This window comes from Sminthopsis crassicaudata, chromosome 4 (assembly GCF_048593235.1).
Source record: "Sminthopsis crassicaudata isolate SCR6 chromosome 4, ASM4859323v1, whole genome shotgun sequence".
NCBI lineage: Eukaryota > Metazoa > Chordata > Mammalia > Dasyuromorphia > Dasyuridae > Sminthopsis > Sminthopsis crassicaudata.
This window is the reverse complement of record NC_133620.1, coordinates 378,088,046-378,112,668: the sequence shown is the minus strand read 5'-3', so window position 1 is coordinate 378,112,668 and position 24,623 is coordinate 378,088,046. Positions and strand designations below refer to the sequence as shown.

At 35.2% G+C, this 24,623-nt stretch overlaps 1 protein-coding gene across 1 annotated transcript in view; it reads left to right on the top strand.

Moving 5' to 3' along the window:
• Window positions 1-6,683, top strand: part of LOC141539477 (SLAM family member 9-like) — a 58,656-nt gene extending 51,973 nt beyond the window's left edge. The window contains exon 9 of the mRNA XM_074262327.1: window positions 6,604-6,683. The gene's annotated coding sequence lies outside the window, so the exon portion shown is untranslated. The remainder of the gene's footprint in view (window positions 1-6,603) is intronic.
• Window positions 6,684-24,623: the final 17,940 nt, after the last annotated feature.

Genomic DNA, 24,623 nt, shown 5'->3' with positions numbered 1-24,623 from the left:
ACACTGTAAGATCTGTTACAATAATATCTTACTTTTGTGTGGTCTCTTTCTTTTGAAGAGCTCAAACTACCTTCTTCCTTCCTCTACTATCTCATCATCTTCACAGTTCTGTGAAGATGGTAGTAAAGAGGAAATAGGACATTCTTAGTACTCCCCAGTTTGTAAAAGGGAAAAACTGAGGCACAGGAAATTTAACAAGATCACCCATAACTACAAATGTGAGTCAGTCTTATCTCCATAACTGAAACAAGGCTCTCCTAATTCTTTATCATACATAATAAATGATATTTATAATTTATAGAGCATTTCCCTTACAACAAGCTTGTGAGATAAGTAGTAAGAGTTTTTGTATCTCCATCCTACAAACTCAAGGAGGCTCAGAAAGGACCTCAGAATCACGGAATTTGAGAACTGAAAGTATCCCTAATAGTCATCTAGTCCAAATCCACATACAAAAGACACCCTCCTCCCCCATAGCATATGCTACAGGTGATCTGAGTTCTAAAGGCAGCCCATTCTATTGATGGGCAGATCTGATTATTAGAAAGGATTTCCCCCCCTGATAACGCTTAATTGAGTCCATCTGAAACTTCCATTCACAATTCCTCATTCTACCCTAAATAGCAACATACCTAATCAGTGTTCAGCATGATATTCCTGAAAATACTTGAAAATAAATATCACTTCCCCACTCAGGACTCTTTTCTCCCCCTGGCTAAACCCTCCCTTTTCCTTCAGCTACTCCTCACTTAAGGCCAGTTTCATTCATACTCCTAGTTATCCTCCTCTCCATGCTCTCCAGATTATCAGTGTCCTTAAATTGTAATTCACAGAATTGATCAAAATATTCCAGATGGCATCTGACAAGGGTAGAGGATGGTAGAACCATCACTTCCTACATCTTAGAAGTTTACCTCTTTTAATGTCATGTAATATATTATATCCGTTGTAATACAAGGTGGATTGAGAGTTAGGAGGGATAATGCTAAACACTTTCATTTTACAGAAGAAAAAAATTGAGGCCCAGAGAGAGTAAGTCAATAGACATTTATTAAAAGCCTGCTATGTGTCAGGTGCCATACTAAACACTGGGGATACAAGGAAATCTATGATTATTGGATCATAAATTTAGAACTGGAAATGGCCCTAGAGTCCTTTGTCCATCTTCCTCACTATTAACAAATAAGTAAACAGGCCTAGAAAGACTAAGTGACTTGCCTAAGGTCACATAATTAGTAAGTAGCTGAGTTGGTATTTAATTTGGGTCTTTTTTTTTTTTTTTTCAAAAGGAAATGCTTCTTGATTTTACTACTTGATTCTAATCTTCACTGATTTGCAATCTTTCTTTCCCCCACCCCCTGAACATTCTAAACAATTATCCTGTATGACTTCAAAGAAATGTAGTAGTCAATTTCTTCTTTACAGTTTTGGAAAAGACAAATAATCCATAAACTTTCTCTCATTTCTCTTGTCATCTAGATTCATCATTTCTATATGTATTTTCCAATTTTTCTTGCTTAGTTTCCAAAGCTTATTTTTCTCCTTTTTCTGTTGTCCTTCTTCCATGTTGTCCTTCACTAAAATCATTGTTTCTATAACTCTTTTGATAGTTTCTATGGATCTTTCCAAATTATTGACTCCATCATCATGATGTCCTGAAATGTTTTAGTTGCTCTCAACTCTTCATTTTGGGATGGTTTTGTTATTTTCAATTCTGTCTTTGATTCCTTCAATGTGTTTATTATCCATCATATTGTGTCTTGAGGGATTTTGTTGTTGGTGTTGCCTAAATATAGTTCTCTTATAGAATTTCTAGTTTCCCTTAATGCTCTGCGTCTTTCTTTTATTGTAAATGATGCCTCATTTGTTCACTCGTTTCTTTCAATGTTTCTATAAAATGATTTTCTTTGAAAATTCTGCTTCTTTGAGGACATTTCAGTTGCTTTTTGAGGGAATCATTGAGTATATCTCCCCTGAGTTTTCTCACTCCTCCATTTCCCTGGAAGATATCCTTAACCCAGGTCTTCTCACTCTAAAATTAATGCTATTCCCAGTACTCATTTTATCTCTCAGGGAAAAAAAAAAGAGCCCCATATAGGTAAACTTTAGAATAAAGCTAAAGCAACAGCCATGGATCTCTGTAATTTCCCCTTAATTAGCAGGGGGCAATTTATATAGGAGTTTTCAAAACTGTTCCTAAGCATTATTATATAGGGATCAACTTCAATTAATCTTGTGAAAATGTAGGGGATTGAAAGATAGGAAATGCAAATCCTAATCCTTGTTCTGATGCTGAAGAGTTATGTGACATCAGTTATGCACTTTACCTCTCTCATCTTTATTTAACAAATATTTCTTAGTACCTAATATTTGCAAGGGATAGGAACAGGAATACAAGAATGAAGAAGGATACCAAATTAAAGGATAATATGTCCCTACCCTCAAAGGTTTCAAAACTATTTAAGGAATAGAGTATATATAAATATCCATTTGATGTAAAGTGATGTAATGTATAGAGTGCACAACTTAGAATTTCAAAAATCTGGCTTTAAATTCTACTTTAGACACTTACTAGCTATGCCACCCTAAGTGAATCATTGAAGCTGTCTGTCAATTTCCTCAACTGTAAAAAAAGGGATAATGATGGCACTTACCTCCTAGGGTTGTTGTAAGAATACAATGAGATCATGTTTGTAAAAAAAAATCTTATTAGTATTTTATTTTTCTTAAATTACATGCAAAAACAGTTGTCAACATTTGTTTTAAAAATTAAGTTCCTCTGGGAGATGACTATGAATTTCCAATCCCTTTAATTTTGTCCGCCTGCATTTTTTATTTCCTTCACCGGCTAATTGTACACTATTTCAAAGTCAGATTTTTTTTTGTATATCAAAATAACTGTTTGGACATGTATACATATATTGTATTTAATTTATACTTTAACATATGTAACATGTATTGATCAACCTGCCATCTGGGGAAGGGGGTGGGGGGAAGAAGGGGGAAAAATTGAAACAAAAGGCTTGGCAATTGTCAGTACTATAAAATTATCCATGCATATATCTTGTAAATAAAAAAACTATAATAAAAAAAATAAAATTGAGTTCCAAATTTTCTCCCTCCCTCATCATCCCCCTCATTGAGAATGATATACCTGGGTAGTCATGGAAAACATTTCCATATTAGTCATGTTGTAAAAGGAAACATAGACCAATATAAAAAACTAAGAAAAATAAAGTTGGTTTTTTTTTTTTAAGTTTCTAGCTTTGTCTGCATTCAGATTCCATCAAATTCCTCAGTTCTTCCACTGAGGTTGTATTTTCACCTTAAGTTCCTTCAGAGTTGTCTTGGATCATTGTATGGATAAGAATAATTAAGTCTTTCACAGTTAATCATCTGTAAAGCACTTTGCAAATCTTAAAACATTTTAGAAGTGTTTGTTGTTGTTGATATTGTTTTTATTATTGCTGCTATTATTATACTATGCTATATGGTATAAACTAGAAAATTCATAAGTACCACCTTTTGAACAGAAAATCTTGAAAGAATAGAGTACTAGAAATCAGGTAGTCTTATGAAAAAAAAATGGCATAACATCCAAGATGCCCAGGAGGGTCATTAGAAATGCAGGTAAAGTTTGGGACTAGATAAAGCTCAATAGCAGTGGGTTCAAAATCTGGTTTACCATTTGTTCATTGGGTAATTTTAGACAAATTGTTAAATATCTCTGACATAATGAGCATTTAAATCAGAAACCCAGGCAGAAAACGTAAGTGAGCACAGACAACCAATCTATCCCTGAAAAGAGAAGGTAAGAAGGTAGTGAAGAACTGGGCATGGAGAACAGTACAAAGAAACTGGGATGAGATGGAATTTTCTGTGGGAAGGGCAACAGCAAGAAGATTAGTTTAGTTAGATTGCAGAACTCCCACAGATTTGGGGGGAAAAACTGAGAAAAAAAAAAAAGATAAATTGCACACAAGCTGAAAAGTTCAAAAATCAATCCTACATCACAAACTACTTATTAAACATTTTAAACATGTTTGTAGACATCTCAAACACAAAATGTTCAAAACAGAACTCATTATCAAACCAACTCCATTTTTGTGCTTTCCTAGTACTGCTGAGGGCACTACCATCCTTCTATTCAATCCAGTTTATAACTTCAACATCTTCCCCTACTCCTCATTCTCATTCCACATTTCCAATCAGATGTCAAATCTTGTTACTATTATCTCCCCCAGCAACTTTCTATTTACACATCTACCACCTTAGGTAAGATTATCTTGATCTTTCCTGTGGTCTTACAATAACCTACTAATCATCCCACCTGACTAAAATCTTTACCCACTCCTAGGCTAATTTATCCTAAAGGCAATAGGGAGCCATTAGAGTTTATTGAGTAAGCAAGTGAAATGGTCAGACCCATGCTTAAGAAAAACAACTTCAATAATCATGCAGAAGAATTAGAGTGAAGAGATTAGAAGCAAAGAGACCAATTAGGAATATAATGCAATAATCCATATAAGAGATAATAAGGGACTGAAATAAATCAGTAGCTTGTGAATGAGAGGAAACCCCAAAACTGAAAAATCCTTAAAGGAGAAAACCTCCTTGGACCCTGCCTCAGGGAGGGGACCCCACCCTAAGCACAAACAGTTTCATCTTTGCTATCTGGCTCAGTCCCGAAACCTACTGAACTCAATTGAGATTCTAACCCTGGCTTAAACCCAGCCCATAGCCAACCTGGGACTCCACCCACAAGCCCCCTTCAGCTTGTAGCCAAACCCCCTATTATAAAATAGCCAAGCTGGACTCCTCTCTTTGCAGAGATCCCAAACATGCCAGCCTTATATCTGGCATGTCAAAGGGTTTCTGCCCACTGGAACCCTGCTTCTGGTGCCCTCCTCTCTTTACCTAACATCTTTTAACTTTACTTCCAAACCCTATAAATCTCTTTTATCAATCTAGGTTTTGGTGTCTGTAAATTCCTTTATAGGGGATTCTTGTGCCGCTACTAGACCTCATTTATCTCTGTATCATTGTGCCAAATCTAAAGGGGCTGCAGGGGAGCTCTATTTGACTCCCTATACCCCGAACCAGCCATTAGACCTCAATTAAACCTAATTCCATTGAGGTACGCCAATTCTAAACCTCATCATGAATAGAGAGAAAGGAATAAATGCCATAGATGTTGCAGAAGAAAGATGTAGCACATAATTAAACATGTAAGATGAGAGAGAATGAAGAGGCAAGGATAATATCAAGTTTGTGGATGTGGGAGACTGAAAGGATAGTTGTACCCCTGGTAGAAATGGGGAAATTTAAGAAAAGAGATGGATTTAAGAGGAAAGAACATAAGTTCTGATTTGGGTAAATTGTGTGGTGAGATGGGAAACCTATTTTTAAAATGTCTATTTCCCCAATCCTTAAAAAAATCACAATTTCACTAGATTCTACTATCCTCTCAAGTTATCATCTAATACTTCTTTTTCTCAGCAGAATTCTTTTGAAAGAATTTTGCTAAATGTTTGTGGCAGCCCTTTTTATAGTGGCAAGAAACTGGAAACTAAATGAATGCTCATCAATTGGAAAATGGCTGAATAAATTGTGGTATATGTATGTTATGGAATATTATTGTTCCATAAGAAACAGGCAGCAGGATGATTTTAAAGAAGCCTAGGGAGACTTACATGAACTGATGCTAAGTGAAATGAGCAGAACCAGGAAATCATTATATAAAGCAACAAGAAGATTATATGATGATCAATTCTGATAGACATGGCTCTCTTCAACAATGACATGATTGAGATCAGTTCCAATGATGGACAGAACCAGCTACATCCAGAAAAGGAACACTGCGAAATGAATGTAAACTGTTATTTTTACCTTCTGAATCCAATTCTTCCTGTGCAACAAAAAATTCGGTTCTACACACATATATTGTATCTAGAATATACTGTAATATATTTAACATATATAAGACTGCTTGCCATCTGGGGGAGGGGGTTGGGGGAGGAAGGAAAAAAATCTGAATAGAAGTAAGTGCAAGGGATAATGTTGTAAAAAATTACCCATGCATATGTACTGTCAAAAAAATGTTATAATTATAAAATAAAATAAAAAATTAAAAAAAAAAAAAGAGATCAGTTCCAATGACCTTGTGATGAAAAAAGCTATCTACATTCAGAGAGAGGATTATGAGAACTATGGTTCACAACATAGCATTTTCACTCTTTCTGTTGTTTGCTTGCATTTTATTTTGTTTCTCTTTTTTTTATACTGGTTTGATTTGATTTTTCTTGTATGGCATGATAATTGTATGAATATGTATGCATATATTGGATTTAGCATATATTTCTACAATATTAAATATATATTGGACTAATTGTCGTATAGGGGAAGGCATGAGAGAAGGAGAGGGAATTGGAGCACAAGATTTTTCGAGCATTGTCCACACATATGTTTTGAAACATAAAAAAGCTTTAATAAAGGGGGAAATTTTTTGCTTACATTGCTTAAATTGCAAAATAATTTTTGCTTACATTTGTTGCCTTATTTCTCTTCTCATCACTTCTTATCTCTTTGAATTTCTGTAGGCAGCAGCAAAGGAACTATTAGAACCAGAGGCTGAATATTAAAAGGGAAAAAAGACTGAATTTGAATGGGTTAACATATTGTTGAAAACAAGAAACAATAAGAGTAAGTGTATATGAAGAGGGGTTGGCTTTGGCAAGAAGAAAAACCATCTCATTCAAAATGCAAATAAAAGAGGAGAGACTGTCAACAATAGCAAGAGTATTTGAAATGAAGAGAAGTTCATGGTAAATGATCTCTATTTTCTCTGTAAAACATGAGAGAAGATCCTCAGTTAGGAGGATGGTGGGAGAAGATATGAGAAACCTGAAGAGAAATTCCCTCTATGCTTCCCAAGTATACAGTCACTGACACATTGAATTGTTGTCATGAAGCTGAAATGTTGTTTTAAACATTTTACTGGGGACAGCTAGATAACACAATGGATAGAGCATCAATTCTGGCCTCAGACACTTAACACGTCCTAGTTGTGTGACCCTGGGCAAGTCACTTAACCCCAATTGCTTCAACAAAAAAAGAAAGAAAAAGAAAAACATTACTGTTTTATGTCACTGTTCACATAATTTTTGTGCTTACCTTTCTCCAAAAAAGAGAAATGCATAGTTTAAATGATTTACAAACTGCTATTGGGCAGTTAGGTCATGTGATCATATCTGGCAAGTAGACATCAAATAGATAGCCTTTCTATTTTCAAGTTGATGGGAAAGCTTTGATTGGCTGGAACAATTATTTTATTGGAATCATCTAGAGGCAGAAATCTGAAGTTATATATTATAAATGAAGTTATATAAGAAGGTGTTATAACTGACTATCATAAAAGAAAAGGAAAAAGAAACACATGAATATGATATGAACTAATGATATGAACATTCCAATAAAGAATTATAATAAAGTTTACTATAGTAATTATTGAATAAATAAATAAAATCAAAAGTATATAGAATTTTGATTTTCATTGCAAATATTTGTATCATGTATATTATTTTTAAAACACTTTAAAAGTGCTGCATATTCATGAAGTCATATAAAAATTTTCTGCTTAGAGCAGTAGCAGATCCAAATAGAGCAACTGTAAGGGGAAAAAAAATGTAAGAGAGAAGTTTGTAATGTGATTCAGAGAGTGGGAGAAAAAACCATTTATAAAAGAATAAAAGGATTATTTCAAAGTCCCACGTGCCCAATTCAAATTAGATTACACCAACATATAATAGACTCATTTGGCTCAGAAGAATGATTTTTCAACTCTTAGTTATCAAGAGAGAGCTGTGTGACCCTGAGCAAATCATTTAACTTTGTTTGCCTCAGTTTCCTCATATGGAAAATGAGTTGGAGAAGGAAATTATAAATAACCCAGTATCATTGCCAAGAAAACCTCAAAAGAAGTCACAGAGTCAGACACAACCGAAACAACTAAACAACCATAACAATAAAGGAATAATGGAACCATATGTTGGGAATAATCAGAGTTAGCTTAATAACTCACATATACATTAGTGTGAATAGTATGAGGTTGAGAGTTTGAAGATATTCAAAAGTAGAGAACAGCATACTCTTTCTCCCTTTTTTTAGCCTTCATCTTCCCCTCCCAGGTGTATAGAGGATACCTGCTTCCACAAGTACAAGAATGACCTATGCAGAATGAAGAAATGTGTAAGCAGGAATAAACAACTCTGTTTGCAAAGTGGAAGATGAAGATGATGCAGGAGATTCCTTGAAGAAAGAAATCAATGAGATTCAGGCATTCACAGAATTGAGATTAAAACAATTCCACTCATTGGAAAGTAGAGGAAATGATGTGCTCCTCATTAGAATGTTTGGCATAGCACCTAGAAAACTGATAAATCTTTCCCTAAAGAATTCATGTACACAACTAAGAAGAAAACTCAAGTTACTCTACTCATGTTGTTACTATTTGGCACTTGCAAAGCTTCCTTAAAGGATATGAAAAAATAAATTGAAGCCTTGCTTTGAAGACTCAAATGAGGGGCATTCCAGATTATTTACAAAGCATGAAGAAAATAGTCTTATGAGTAGAGTAGATATTAAAGAACTGTCAGTGGGCTGCCTCAATCCTGAAAATGCTATACTAATCCCCAGTATATTATTGTAATAGAAATCATTAAAGCTATCTACTACCTAAGTGTTATGAATGAATTCACACATTGTTCAGAAAATATAACTTTCAGGAAAATATTTAGGAGAGTAAAAGATGTCTCAGAAAAACTCTGTTCAGATATCATAAATAAGAAATGGAAAGGGGACAAAACTGGAATTTAGTAGAGATAAGAAGAAACTTACATTAATGTGACACAGAAGAAGAAAACATAATAATCCTAGGGAGAGAGTAGAATGTAGTCAAGAGAAGGGCTGAAAAGCCCACTTTCTGAGATGCAGGTAAAAAATGAAAAAGAAAAAAAATCCATCTGAAATTAGAACCCATTTTATGAAAGGACCTAACACTTTTGAGAATGGACAAGGTGAAAGGAGAAAGAGAATAGAATAAATGGAGGGAATACAGTTAGCAATAGTAATTGTAAAAAGAATTTTGAAACAAATTTCTCTGATAAAATGTCATTTCCCAAATATAGAAGGAACCGAGTCAAATTTATAAATAATAATAATAAGAGCCATGACCCAACTGATAAATGATCACAAGTTTTGATCCATGCTCAAAGGGCTACAAATTCATGCATATTCTTTGACCTAACAATACCACTACCAGACATGCATGAATCCAAAAAGGAAAAAAGGCCTATATGAACAAAAATATTTATAGTAGCTCTCTTCTCAGGACAAAGAATTGGAAATTTAGGGGATACCTATCAATCAGGAAATGGCTGAATAAATTATAATATGTGATTATGAAGGAATATTACTTTCTATAAGAAATGATGACTAAGGTGCTATCAGAAAAACCTAGAAAGTCCTCTATGAGCTCAAGAAAAATAAAATGTAGCATGTCTCAAAACCATGCCACTTGGAAATCCAGATGAAGGAATTAAAGATATTTAGCCTGGAGAAAAGAAACTGAAAGGAGCATAATAACTGTCTTCCTACATGACACTGGCAAGTCACTTGATGTTTTTAGTCTCAAGTGCCTTCTCCATAAAATGAAGGGCTTGGGCTAGATAACCTCTAAAGTCTCTTCCAGGTCTAAATCTAGGATCCTAAGAATTTATACTCCATCACATGGAAAAAGAATTAAACTTGTTCTCTTTAGCCCCAGAGGCCCAAACTAGGAACAATGGTTGGAGGTTACAAGAAGAAAAATTAAGGTATAAGAAAAGTGTCCAACAATAAGATAATATGAAAAAATAAATAAAGATAATTTGGAAATGGAATTGATGAAAGGACTCTGAAACTCTCTGAAAACTCCTTCAAGGAAAAATTCTCCTTGAATCCTTCTCTGTGAGATTCACCCCAAGAAACCAAGATAAAATGGTTTATTTTGGTGGGACTAGTTGAAGCATTCAATTCCAAGATTTTCTACCCCTATTGTTGGCTCAAAACCACTCCCATTAAGTGGTCTTACCTATGCCTGGGCAGTAGCAATGAGGGAATCTCATTCAATTGAAGCTTCTGTTTCAGATTTCCTTATAAAAATGGCAATTTAGGGCTCAATCCTTGCAGAGGACCTAACATGCCATGCTATGCCAAGGAAACCTCTGCCCACTGGAATGATATTCTCTTTCACTATTACTCTCTCATTATCCTTACCTATTTCCCTAATGAGATTTTATATCTCTCTCTGTAGGGACCTTGCCATTAAGGAATTCAGCCTTTCTATTCATGCATAGCAAAAGCTGATTTCCCAATGCCTATAATAAACTCCTTTTTATCAGTCTAGTTTTTTACATTCGTAAATTTATTTACGAAGGACCTCTGCACCATCAGAAAAGGGGTTCCAATAACTCCCTATCTTACACCAATCCTAAAGGGGATTTAGGGGACCCAAACATTTTCATTTGGTTCCCTGAACCCTGAACCTGCCATTAACCTTAACATTTAACTCCCTAATCACCAGGAACCCTAATCTCATCATTTGCTTCCCTGAATCCAATCTCATATGTTCTGACATTTGCAAAATGATTTACCATTTTTGACACACCTTTTTTTTTTATTTTAGCCTCATAACAACCCTATGAGTTGGACAAAGAACTTCTTCAGAGAAGTCCAAGATCACCTACTAAACTAATAACAGAACAAAGAACCCAGGTTTTGTCCCTCTTAGGATGCTTTCCCATAAACTATCCTTCTTTTTGGGTACTTTCCTCCAACACCAACTATTCTCTATTCTCACTCAGAGTTCTCTAAAATAGATACTGACAGACTGGGAAGGGACTTCCCTGCAGTGGGGAGACTAGCAAAGGTGACAAAGGATTCTCTCACACTACTCAGGAGGCAAAGTAAGCAATAGCTAAGGAGTGAGAGGATGGGGCTTGCTGGTTCTTGGCCCTATGACTGGAGCTGCTTTAAAGACAGAGTGGATACAGTCTTGAGCAGTTATCTGAGTCATAGTACAATGACTTAACTGCAATTATCACAATGCACATTCTTCCTTCCTTCTTCCTTTCTTATTCTTCAAGCCTCATGATCTATGTTAGTGGTATGCATGCATTCAATGATGAAAAATATTGGCCCAGAGAGTCTGTATAGGTGATATACTGGGTCTGGAGTCAGGAAGCCCCCAGTTCAAATCAAGCCTCAGATATTTTTGAGCTATGGGACCCTGGGCAACATGTTTCAGTTTCCTCCACCTCAATTATAAAGATAATAATAGGGTTGTTAATAGGAGTAAATGAAACAATATTTGTAAGACCAGTATCCAGTATATAATAAAATGCTTAGTAAATGTGTCTCCTTCCTTGTAGTAGAAAGAATGTTTCAACTGCAGTCAGATGAGCTGAGGATGTTTTCTGCTTTTGCTACTTACTTTCAGTGTTGTACTAGTGAACTTTAGCATCCTTTCCTTCTCTATATATGATCCTATGATGATCAGTCTGAACTAGTTCAGAAATACCCATTATCAGAAAATTAACTACCATATAATTACTTGACCAGAGCAATTTATGAAACAGTCTACTAAGGGGAAGTGGGATTTAAAATAAGTGGCTGAAATCAGTGAAATGGGGAGGCAGTTCAGTCAGATGATTTTTTTTGTGTGTGTGGCTACGGGGAAGCAATAACTTACTCCTGGAAACTGAAAAGTTCATACCTGAGACCTTGCCTCAACAAACCCCTTTGAAATCCCAGCATTATTTGGCTCTTTTCAATAATAAGATGATTCAAAACAATTCCAATAAACTTAGAATGGAAAATGCCATCTGTATCCAGAGGGAGAACTATGGAGACTGGATGTGGTTTGATCAAAGCATAGTATTTTTACCTTTTTGGGGGGATGGTTGTTTGATTTTTCTTTCTCAAGTTATTTTTTCCTTTTTGATATGATTTTTCTTGCACAGCATGAAGAATATGGAAATTGTTTAGAAGAATTGTACATATATAACCTATATCAGATTGCTTGTTATTTTGGGGAGGAAGAAAGAAGAAAGAGGGAGAAAAATTGGAAATACAAGGTTTTGCAAAGATGAATGTTGATATACTTTAACATATTTAACATGTATTGGTCTACCTGCCATCTGGGTAGAGGGGGAGAGGAAACAGGGGGAAAATTGGAACAGAAGGTTTTGCAATTGTCAATGCTGAAAAATTACCCACACATATATCTTGTAAATAAAAAGCTATAATAATAATAATTTAAAAGGTGAATATTGAAAACCATCTTTGCATGTATTTGGAAAAATAAAATACCATTTAAAAATCCTACCATTAAAGATTTCTTGGTCCTTGAGGTTTCTAAAAGCATATCCACATTTCTAAACACACAAATCTATAAATCTGAACAAATCATTTTGTCTTCCCAATTTCTTCATATTGAAAACAAGAGGGTGGACTTAGCCAGCAGCTAACTGTTAAATTCTCAGTATGAACATTTTCATTGTTGTCATGTCCAACTCTGCATGACCCCATTTGTGGGTTTCTTTGCAAAGAGACAGGGGTGGTTTGCCATTTCTCCAGTTCATTGTATAGTTAAGGAAACAGTAGTAAGCATAATTAAGTGACTTACCCAGAGTCACACAGCTAGGAAGTACATGGGGTCATATTTGAACTCAGTTCTTCCTGATTCCAGGACCCATATTCTCTCTATTACACCACCTAATTGCCCTTTTGAGCATTTACTCCTCAGGAATTGACAAATATTACAAATCAGGGCAGATTTATTGTTTTACTGATTATCTAGACCTAAGAAAGTGACTGAGGAAATGTTAATCATGCAGATCAGTGTGTTAGACATATTTTTTTTCAGAAAGTTTATTGTCAAAAATCTCCTAGCATATGTCTGAACAAAACTAAATTAGAAGTGTCAAACACACTGGCCTGCCACTCCACAACACTTCTAGATATGGCAAAAACCAGATTAAAATTTAGGTGAGAAGGGATACAGCAGATAGAGAGCATCAGCTCTGGAATCAGGAGGACTTGAAGTCATTTAACCCATTGCCTCCCAAAATAATTTTCTTGGGAAATAATTAACAAAATAAAAATACAATAAAATATAGATAACATTTTATTTTTAAACTAAGCCAACACATGGTTTATGAGAATATATAGATTAGTGGCCCCATTTCTATTTAAATCCTACACCAATCTTTTAGACATACCTGCACGCTCCTAGCTAGTCCTTTCCAAAATCCCTACCAGGTCCAACATTCTAGGACTTCCAAGTCTACTACAGAAACTAATGGTGACCCAGATGAACAATCTGAAAACTTACTACTACTTCAGACTCACCATTACCCTCACTCCAAAGCAAGGTTCTTTTTAGTTCCACCAATGAATCCAGTCAAAGAGATTCTTTTCATATTAAATAAATGTTTCTGTCTATGTGTGTCTCTCTATGTTTCTAATTATGTGTCTCTATCTTTGTCTTTTTTGTCTCTCTCTTTCTCCTGTGTCTCTGTCTCCTTCCGTCTCTCCTTCCTTCTCTCCCTCTTTCTCTCCCTCCTCCTCTCTCTTTCTCTTCCTCCCTCCTCTCCCCCCACCCCCACAACTGCTTCAAGTCAGTCAGTGGCCTTTACTGAGGTACAAGGCACTGGAATAGAAGGTTGGACTGTCAGTGCAAAAGATAGATGGAAAGGAAACATGGTCCCTTGCCCTGACAAATCTCGAGGGAAATTCATAACTGACAGACAGAATACAGCATGAATATGGTATTTATTTTTATTTCTTGATGTAAGATAGAATTCCCCAGAGAAATATAGGAAATAATTTTCTTTTCTTTTCTTTTTTTTTTTGGGGGGGGGGAGGTCTGGACCTGTGATTTCACTGATATATGAAAATCCTAGTGGAAAAAAACCCTCTACCAATACAGATGAGCTCCTGTTCTACAAATTATAATTTTAAGAAAATTTCCTAGGTCAGTGAGAAGTCTGATCATTTGCCTAGGACAACATAGCCAGTGAGTGTCAGAGACTGTTCTTGAACCCAAATTATCCTGACTCCCAGAAATGAAGAATGAAGAAATGAAGAAACTGAAGTTCAGAAAGGTGTAGCATAATTAATTACAGTGTCATGGATGGAATTTGAAAAAGCAAAAGTAGGGAATTGGAAAATCAAGGTTCTTGTACAGCCAGGAGTATGCTAATAAATGTTTAACAATAACTCTTCAACTTAAAAAAAATGACACATTTTTAAATTCAATCTGAATTAACATTTTTATCACTTTCTTAAATGTAGATCAACAACAAAACAATAAAGCAAACTCTAAGTTGTAGCTTTTCTAGGTATAAATGCTCACCCTGTAAATTATGGTATATGAATGTTATGGAATATTATTGCTCTGTAAGAAATGACCAGCAGGATGAATACAGAGAGGCTTGGAGAGACTTACATCAACTGATGCTGAGAGAAAAGAACAGAACCAGAAGATCACTGTACACTTCAACAACAATACCATATGAAGATATATTCTGATTGAAGTGGAAATCTTCAACATAAAGAAGATCTAATTCACTTCCAGTTGATCAATGATGGACAGAGGTAGCTACACCCAGAGAAGAAACACTGGGAATTGAGTGTAAACTGTTTGCACTATTGTCTTTCTACCCAGGTTACTTATAACTTCGGAATCTAATTCTTACTGTGGAACAAGAAATTTGGTTTTACACACACATATTGTATCTAGGTTATACTATAACACATTAAATATGTATGTGATTGCTTGTCATCTAGGGGAGGGAAGGGAAAATTTGGAAAAATTAATACAAGGGATAATGTAAAAAAAAATTACCCATGCATATGTAATGACAAAAAATTATAATTATAAAATTAATTTTAAAAAAGAAGAATAAATAAATAAATAAATGCTCACCCTGAAAATTTAACAATCACTCTCATGAGCTAGTTGGAGTTGACCCTAGCATATCTCTGGGCTATACAACTCTATAAGTTGCTTCACTATTCTGTACTATACTTGTCCTTTCAAATCTTATGGGACCTCAAGTAGATCAAATGAGATAAAAAGTATGAAAGCATGTTTTGATAAATCAAAAAATGCCATACAAATATAAGATGTTATTACTATTATTAACCATTCAAGCTATCAACTTGTGAGCCTAACTCACAAAAAGATATCTGACATTAGATATGACTTCAAGGTAGATTGCCCAAGAGTCCAGTTATGGTTGAAGCTTCTGAGGTTCACAAAGGATTTTGATGTCAACATTTTTCCTCACTCACCTCTCCTACGGCAGAACTGAAATTCTTCAGTACAAGAAAGGAATGTATATATAGCCATTTTGACCTATTATCTAGATTTAGCTTTGCTAAAATTTATTTTAATTCAATATATCTAGTATTTCTTGATCCTGTCAATCAAGGTAGATAATTACAGTTGCCTATAGTAGCATCCAATATATGCAGAACTCTGTACTAAGAGCTAGAGACACAAAGAAAAAAAAACCCAGTAATTCTGTTAAAAGCTTACATTCCATTAGGAAAGAAATGAAATAAGCATTTATTAACCACCTACCATGTGCAGATATCATCTCATTTCCACCCTCAGAATGTTTCAATGTAGGTCTCTTATTATCTTCATTTTACAGTTGAAGGAACTGAGGCACATAGAGCTTAAGTGATTTGTATGGGGTCACACCACTAAGAAGTATCTGAGAATAGATTTAAACTCAAGTCTTTTTGACTTCAAGCCCAGCGTTCTATTCACTTTGCCATTTAGTAACTTCAAAGTAGACTGTAATATTTACACAGATAAGTAAATACAAAATAATTTTCCAGGAGAGTGGAGAAGGCAGAAAATACTTTCAACTAATTGGATCTCAAAGAGGAGAATGATTTCCTGAAAGAGTTGGTGCCCACATTGAACCTAGAAAAAGAAGGAATTCTGGGAGATAGGGATGAGAAAGGTGTGCATTCCAAGTCTTTGCTGTGTGGTTTCGGTATTTGTATCTCTCTGAGTCTTACTTTCCTTGCCTGAAAAATGAAGGTGTTAGACTAATCAACTTCCAAAGACCCCCATCTGACTCTCATATTCTACAAGTCTGGAACCATAGTTCAAAATGAGTCAGGTTTGTGATTAGTAAAGAATGATCCTCCAGAGATGGAGATCCAGGTAGCAGCTCTCACTAAGTGGAAGGACCAGAGCCTGACTTAGTCTGCTCAGAAAAGGAAGATAGGTCCAGGATTACAGCATCTCAGTGTTGGAAGAGAATTGGACAGTCATATAAAGGGTCTCCTTTTCCAAAAGTAAATTTCCAATGTGGTCATACAGCTTCAACTTGAAAATAGTTCAATGGTCTCCTGAGGAAACCCATTCTTGGCTAGGAAACTTTTTCTGGTCAATCCTAATTCTGCCTTCTTGCAGTTTCTACCCATTGTTCTTAATTCTGCCAAAATGACTTTAAAGTGCAAGCAATTTTTTTTTTTTTCTGTTTGAGGTTAACTCATTTAAAAATCTATGTTCAATAAAATGAACAGGAAATAGGAGGGGTCAGATAGGGAGACTCTTGCCGGAAAACCCAACAGTAATTTGTGAGAGGCAGGGTGGAGAAACCCAAAGACATTAATGCATCAGATGTTCATTTTATGTCTGATGCTGGAGCTCTAGAGTTGAGACTGCGCTGATGGATAGCCTCATCAGCAGTGGCCTATGCTGTGTCAAAACAGCACCATCCCTCCCTCCACTAACTCATTCTCTTGTTGGTAACAAAGAGCTACCAGAGTCACAAAGTGACTAGCTCTTGCGAGTTCAGAAGGCAGCAAGATTTCCAAAAATAATATAAGAAAAAGAAATCACCCACTTGTTTGGTCCCTTCTAAAAAACAAACAAAACAACTCTAAGACTGGCTGTTTTCAAAAGAAGAAATCAAAGCTATTTATGGAAAAATATTCTAAATCATCATTTGGTCAAAGAAATGCAAATGTAAGCTTTTTCATAAAAAACAAATTAAATTTATTTTTTCCTTTATTTTTCTTAATTAAATGTAAATTTGTTTAAAATTCAATTTTAAAAGTTTTGAGCTTCAAAGTCTTGTCTCTGCTTTCTTCCCTCCCTCTCTTTTTCCCTTATCCTTCTCTTTCCTCCCTCCCTCCCTCCTTTCCTCTCTCTCTCTCTCTCTCTCTCTCTCTCTCTCTCTCTCTCTCTCTCTCTCTCTTACATCTATCAGAAATGACAAATGTTGAAGGAGATGAAGGAAAATAGTTACACTAATAAACTGTTTAGAGAGTAGGCCCGAAAATCAGGGAGACCTGAATTCAAATCTAGCCTCAACTGTTGGTGGAGTTGTGAATTGGTTCTCCATTGTGGAGAATAAATTGGAATTCTACCCAAAGAGGTATAATCTGTACATATATCCTTTCACCCACCAATATCACTACTAGGTCTGTATGTCCAAGAGATCAAAGGAAAAGAACCTATTTATATTCAAAAATATTTATAAGAGCTCTTTTGTGGTGGCAAAGAATTGAAAAGTGGAGTGATGGTCATCAATGAGAAATGACTGAACAAATTGTGGTGTATGATTGTGATGGAATACTATTGTGCTATAAGAAATGATAAGCACGATGCTTCCAGAAAAACCTGGGAAGATTTATGTAAACTGAAGCAAAATTTTAGAATTTTAATATAACTAATTTTGGAGATTATTGGCAATGTTTACTTTGCAAAGTGCCTGTGAATCTAATTAATGGGTTTTGAACACAATAAGTGCCCTTATATGTACCCTCCTTTTCAGCTTGTTTGCTTGTTTTGCTTTGTTTTGCTTTTACATTTTAAACATTTAGAGATTACATTCTTTGTGAGAGGATTCTTGTAAGCAAGTAAAACAGCTAATGATACAGTGAACTAAAAAAAAAAAATAAATTGATGCAAAGTGAAATAAACAGAAGCAAAGGAACATTGTATATATATATACATTGTATAGTTATAGTAACACTGTTCAGTGATCAGCTGTGAAGGTTATAGCTGTTTTGAGCCATACAATGATATAGGATCTGACACTGAAAAATGTTCTCCATCTTGAGAGAAAGAACTGATGAAACATGAATACAGTTTAAAACATATTTTTATTTATTTTTCGGGGGGGGGGTGAGGAGCAGGGAGGAAGAGTCTGTGTTTACTTTTGCAACACTGCTAAAGTAAAAATATATTTTACATGACTTTTCATATATAATCTATATCCCATTGCTTACCTTCTCATGGGAGGGGGAGGGAGAGAGGAGGTAGAAAGGGGGGAAGAGAGAGAGAGAGAGAGAGAGAGAGAGAGAGAGAGAGAGAGAGAGAGAGAGAGAGAGAGAGAGAGAGAGGAAAGGAGGGAGGGAGGGAGGAAAGAGAAGGATAAGGGAAAAAGAGAGGGAGGGAAGAAAGCAGAGACAAGACTTTGAAGCTCAAAACTTTTAAAATTGAATTTTAAACAAATTTACATTTAATTAAGAAAAATAAAGGAAAAAATAAATTTAATTTGTTTTTTATGAAAAAGCTTTTAAATATTTGGCTACTCTGATCACTACAATGATCCAAATCAATTCCAAAGGACCCACAATAAAAAAAAATATTCAACAATAAACAACAAAACAACCTCTACCCATCTTCAGAGAAATAACTGATGGACTCTGAGTACTAATTGAAGTATAACTTTCTGGCTTTATTTTTTTCTTTGCTTTGTGATATGATTAATTTATAAATGGATTTTGCATGGTATCACATATATAATTAAATAGATATTATTTTGCTTGCCTTCTCAGTGAGTGGGAGAAGAGAAAGGAAGGTAATCAATTTGGAACTCAAAATTTAAAAAGAAAACAATATTTAAATGAATCAATTTTAACAATATTATAAGAAAATTAAAGAATCAATTTTTTTAAAGTCAGGGCATCAAGTCAGGGCATTATGTGAGTAGGTATAATAAAGGCTTTTAAGATTACACGTGGCTATTCTTGAGTGCGCTACTGGTTATTAAGCTATAGACTCAAGAAATCATGGCCAGAGAAGGAAGGCCTCAGAGGAGGCGAGCCGGGTAGAGTTCATACTGCAAAGGTCAGTGGTCAAGGGTACTCTGTTGGGCCTAGGACAGACTAGTAGTTGTAACTGCCAGGAGGGACAATCTTCTTGGCTCATGTTCTGAATCAATTATAAAACCTTGAGAGTAACACCCCCAAGGGGCCTGGGAATGAAAACTTCAAGGTGAGTCGAAGGGGCAGAAAGATTCCTTCTCATCATATGGAAATACCCAAATATTCAGGGATGAAGCTAGAAGCCTTCTCTTCTTGAGTGCCTTGAGCTGAATCAATTTTGCTGGTGCCAAACAACCTGCACAGTGAGAATCTAATAGTTATTTATAAACAGAGACATCAAACCAGTTAAAAAGACCTCCTGGAAAGTCCAAACACTTAATTACATATCCAGTTGATAAGGATAATAAGGATGGAGCACTTGTGGGGAAGGAAAGGAGCTGATATGTGTCTGAAAGCTACAATGGGGAATGGTAGCACTAAAGGGTGGACTCAATTCTTCCTCTCTTAGCTAAAATTTCCCTTCTTGTAAAAGAAAAGCAGAGGCATATGTCTTTTTTTGAATGGAATTCATACCAGAACCACAGAATCTCAAAATTAAAATGGCCTTCATGGTCCTTTAGTTCAATCCACATAGAAACAATTATCCCCCTTTCCAGCATACAAGATCATCGACCATTAGTTTAAAAATCTAGCCTTGTATAGTAAGTTTTTTTCTTATAGATCTGCCTCTGCAACTTCTACCCATTGCTTCTCTTTCTACCCCATGAGAATACACTAAATAAATCCAATACCTACTCCATTTAGCAGATATCCAACTGCACAGAGGCACCTATCAAGTCTTTCCCTAAGGCTTCTCCAGATTAAGCATCCCATTCCTAAACAGTAATAATCCTTATGGGGCATAATCTCAAGGTCTTTTCCATCGACCTGGTCACCCTTCTTTGGATGCATTATTACCTAGAAATGTCCTTCATAATATAGCAGAGAGTGTTGCATTTGGAAAAGAAAGAGCTCTAGGTTTGAATATGACCAGACAAATCTTCTAACTTCTATAAACTTAAATGTTTCCTCATTTAAGGAAATATAGATAATAACTAAAGTTATCTATCTTTCAGGATTCATGAAATATTATTAGGGGAAAATAGGCCTTTAATGAAATAGTGGGCTCCCACTTGCTGAAAAGTTGAGAAATGCATAGAAATTTTGCCACAGAAACACAGGTGTAAAAAACAAAAACAAAAAACATAAAAAGGCAAACACAAGCAAACAAATGATGGACTTAGCAAGGATATATGGTTTACATTCTACTATGGAAAGATACATATTTCCCATAAAACTGTATTATCATGCTCAATGTTTCTTGAAATGAAATTATGGCAGAGTTGGGCTTAAAATCCTGGTATCCTAACTTCCAGACTATTTCTTCATCTACTGCATCATACTGCTTTCTCTAAACTGAGACAGGAAGGCACACCTTGGCATTTCCCCTTTTATGGAAAGATTACCTTTGCATCTCCCACTGTTTTGGAAACCCCTACAAAAGAGTGAGTACTTATAACCCTTTGCTATGTATTTAATGGGATCAAGAAGTAATGAGCTGTGCAAAAATTTTTGTAGCAGCCTTTTGTGCATTGACAAGGACTGAAAACTGAGTGGATGCCCATCAATTCGAGAATGGCTGAATAAGTTATGGTATGAATGTAATGGAGTATCATTGTTCTATAAGGAATGATCAAGAGGATGATTTCAGAGAGGCCTGGAGAGACTTACATGAACTGATGCTAAATGAAGTGAATAGAATCAACAGAACATTGTACAGCAACAAGAAGATTGTGGTGATGGACTTGGCTCTTTACACCAAAGAAGTGAGTCAGGCCAAATTCAGCAGACTTGTGATGGAGAGCCATCAGTGTTAAGAGAGAGAACTATAAGGATTGAATGTGGGATCACAACATGGTATCATCTTATTGTTTGCTTGTGATTTTTTTCCTTTCTCATTTTTTTTCCTTTTTGATCTGATTTTTCTTGTGCAGTATGATAAATGTGGAAATATACTTAGAAGAATTGCACATGTTTAACCTATATTGAATTATTTGCTATCTAGGGAAAGGGGATAAGGAGAAGGGAGGAAGAGAAATTTGGAACACAAGATTTTACAGAGGTGAATGCAGAAAACTATCTTTGCATGTATTTTGAAAATAAAAACTATTATCAAAATAAAATATATGCATATGCTTCAAAAAAAGAAGGAATGAGAATGCTAGTAATATAAAGTTTTAGGGGACCAGACACTATGGAAAGGGATAGCATGAGTTTATGGCAGATAATGAGGCATGAATAGGATAGAGAGAGCTATAATAAGTGGTTGCAGCAAGTTTAAGTGTCAGACCCTTCCCTTCTCCAGTACCACAGAATTTGTTATGGACCTCCTCCAACCCCACATATAGGGGTAGGTCCTATGGCCTAATTGCTATCAGACACCAAATGCATTGTATACAATAGTAAATACTAATGACATTTGATCATCTTAAGCAGGAGAAAAAAAAAACCACACTCATGATAGTAGGTGGTGCAATGAGTGAGAGTTTGGGACTTGGAGTCTAATCTCACTTAATACATTAATAACTGTGTGACACCAGATGAGTCATTTAATGTCTGCCTCAGTTTCCTTAACTTTAAAATCAGGGGTAATAATAGCACTTACCTCAAAAGGGTTGTTGAAGGGATCAAATTAGATAGTATGTATGGTATTTTGCCAACTTGAAAGCACTATAAATGCTAACTATTATCACAGCAGGATCTCTCAGTGTGGTAGTAATATGATTCAGGGTCTGGCTACTATATTGTATGGAAATGGTTCAACAATATTAGACTGAAAGCTTTGACTACCAGCAATTGCTTATTCCTCTGTAACCATCCTTGCCATTAGTGCATTAACCCATTTACTCCTCCTTTTCCTTCCTATTATTTTCCCCTTATGAGCCAGTTTTAATACACACACATCTTTTTTCTGAGGTTCTCAAAGAATTTTTCTCTTAATTTTCTTTTTTCTTTATCAAAATTCTGAAGCTATAGTTTTTTTTTTTCTTTTGCTGAAGGAATTGAGGCTCGAAAAGGAGATGAGTTCTAGGTTAGCATAGAGGTAACACATTTGCTCCAGGTTCACCAGTCAAATTGGTTTTCTCACTAATTATTCACATAAACAATTTCCATCACACACCCACACATACCCCCCACACACGGACACTCAGTAAGAAACACCAAAATATATTGAGATTCAATATTGCTAGTGGCCCAAGGGACAATGAAGAAACATGTGGTGGATAATAAATTCTATAACATATTATTAATGTCATATCTTGGATGCAAGAAATGATATAGAAGATCATCACCCAGGGAATAAACAGTCAGAAAAGTGTCAGCCCATACATGTTAATGAGAGTTAAGATTTAGACAGTATTTATGCTCACAGAATATTGGAAGCCCTCCAATATACTGCATTTATCAAAAGACAGAGCAAAAGTCACATAGAAAAAGTGTGGATGGATAGGTTTCAATCTATCCGCACCACTGTTTGTGTGTCCTTTCCTCCCCACCACAAGCTCCTTAAGAGAAAAAATTGGGTTATTTTTTTTTCCCATTTTGTCTTTGTATTCCCAGCTGCTAGATAGCAGCAAGAGATTGAATATAATAGTCTCTCAAGAATTAAAAATGAGTTGTTATAATGTGTAAGTGAGTAGTCTATAATCTGTAATCAATAGGGAACTTTGAGAAATAGGAATAAAAGATGTCACCAAGAAATCGTTGATCAGAAAAGATGTGTTGATCACATGGCAAGGATTACAGTGGATGGTTTGAGTAGTCTTAATAGATCAAGACAAATACTCAAGGGAGAAATTATAGAAAAAACATGAATGAGGCATACTGGGTAGGTAAACAATCTATACCACTAGAAGAAAATTCAAAATTGGTAAGATCACTGTTTCGTTAGACTAGAGGTTATTAACCTTAAAAAAAAATTTAGACAGGTGATACAGATGATAGACTGCTGGGTCTGGAATCAGGAATTCAAATCTTGCCTCCTGTGAGATAGATGCTGTTAATACCCACACTTTATTGTTGAGGAAACTGAGGCAGAGATTAAATAACTTACCCAAGATCATATAGATAATGCATTTGAACTGAGGTCTTTCTGACTCTAGGACCAGAGTTCTATTCTATAGAATCTTGAGTCATTTAAAAACTATCTACCTTAGTTTCATCTATAAAATGAGAGCAATAATAACAGCATCTGCCTCTCAGGTTGTGATGATTAAGTGAGATAATGTTTGTAATGCACCTTGCAAGCCTAAAAGTGCTTATATAAATGCTAACTATTTGTGTCACAGATACTTTTAGCAATCTAGTAGAACCTAAAGACCTCCACTCAAAATAACATTTGTTCGTTACAGTCACAACTGAAAAAAATATTAAATTTCAGTGAGAAGTTAAAAGGAAATAAAAATGTCATTTTCCCCATCCATGTTCATGGACCTAGAATCTATCCAAAGGCTAAACAAGGACCCATTGATACTTGATTAAGAACCTTAGCACTGAAGTATTTGAATAACCTTAATATTTAGCAGAGTACTTTGCATATAATTAAGTATTTAATAAATAATTGCTGGATTAGATTGCTAATTGATGTCATAATGGTACAAATTGAGCACAGCTATACCTGGGTGAATGTCAACAGCAACAATGGAGCTGGAAATGATCTTTGACATCTAGTCAAATCCTCTCATTTTTATAGATTTAAAAAAAAGGTGTAAAAAGGTTAAATGATTTACCAAATCCACAAGTTAATTGCAGACCTGTAACTAAAATACAAATTTTTTTGATTCCCCAGTGCTCTTTTATGTTAAAAATTCCCAAGGTCACAGAATGGATGGCTAAACTAGTGGCTAAACTAGGATGAGAACCCAGATCTCCAAGCCTACTAGGCTCTTTTTTGGATCTTTTCTCTTTTCACTTTTTACCAAAGTTAAATGCCTTTTTGTATCCTTGTATGCCTTAAAACAAAGGTTTATTATCTATATTCAAAAGTGTAAGTAATATTAAATTTCAATTAGAAGTTAGGGATAATAAAAACATTCCTATGCAAGTTCAAGGATTTCCCAAAAATCTATCAGTGTACCACCAAGAAGGGTCTAGTCTGCCCCTTCCCTCAGGCTAAGAATCACATTTTCTAGTGGCTGGTATAGATGTATTTATTTCCTGTAAATCACTGACAAATCACTTTCTTGGAGCTTTTAAGTTTCCATTGGCAAACTGTCAGATTAGACTATTCCAGACATAATAGTATTAATGGGTGTTGATGATATATGAATAAAGCATTTTAGATGTTGTAATTAAGGGGGGAAGAGAATAAGTATTTTTATAACACCAGGCCACTGTGC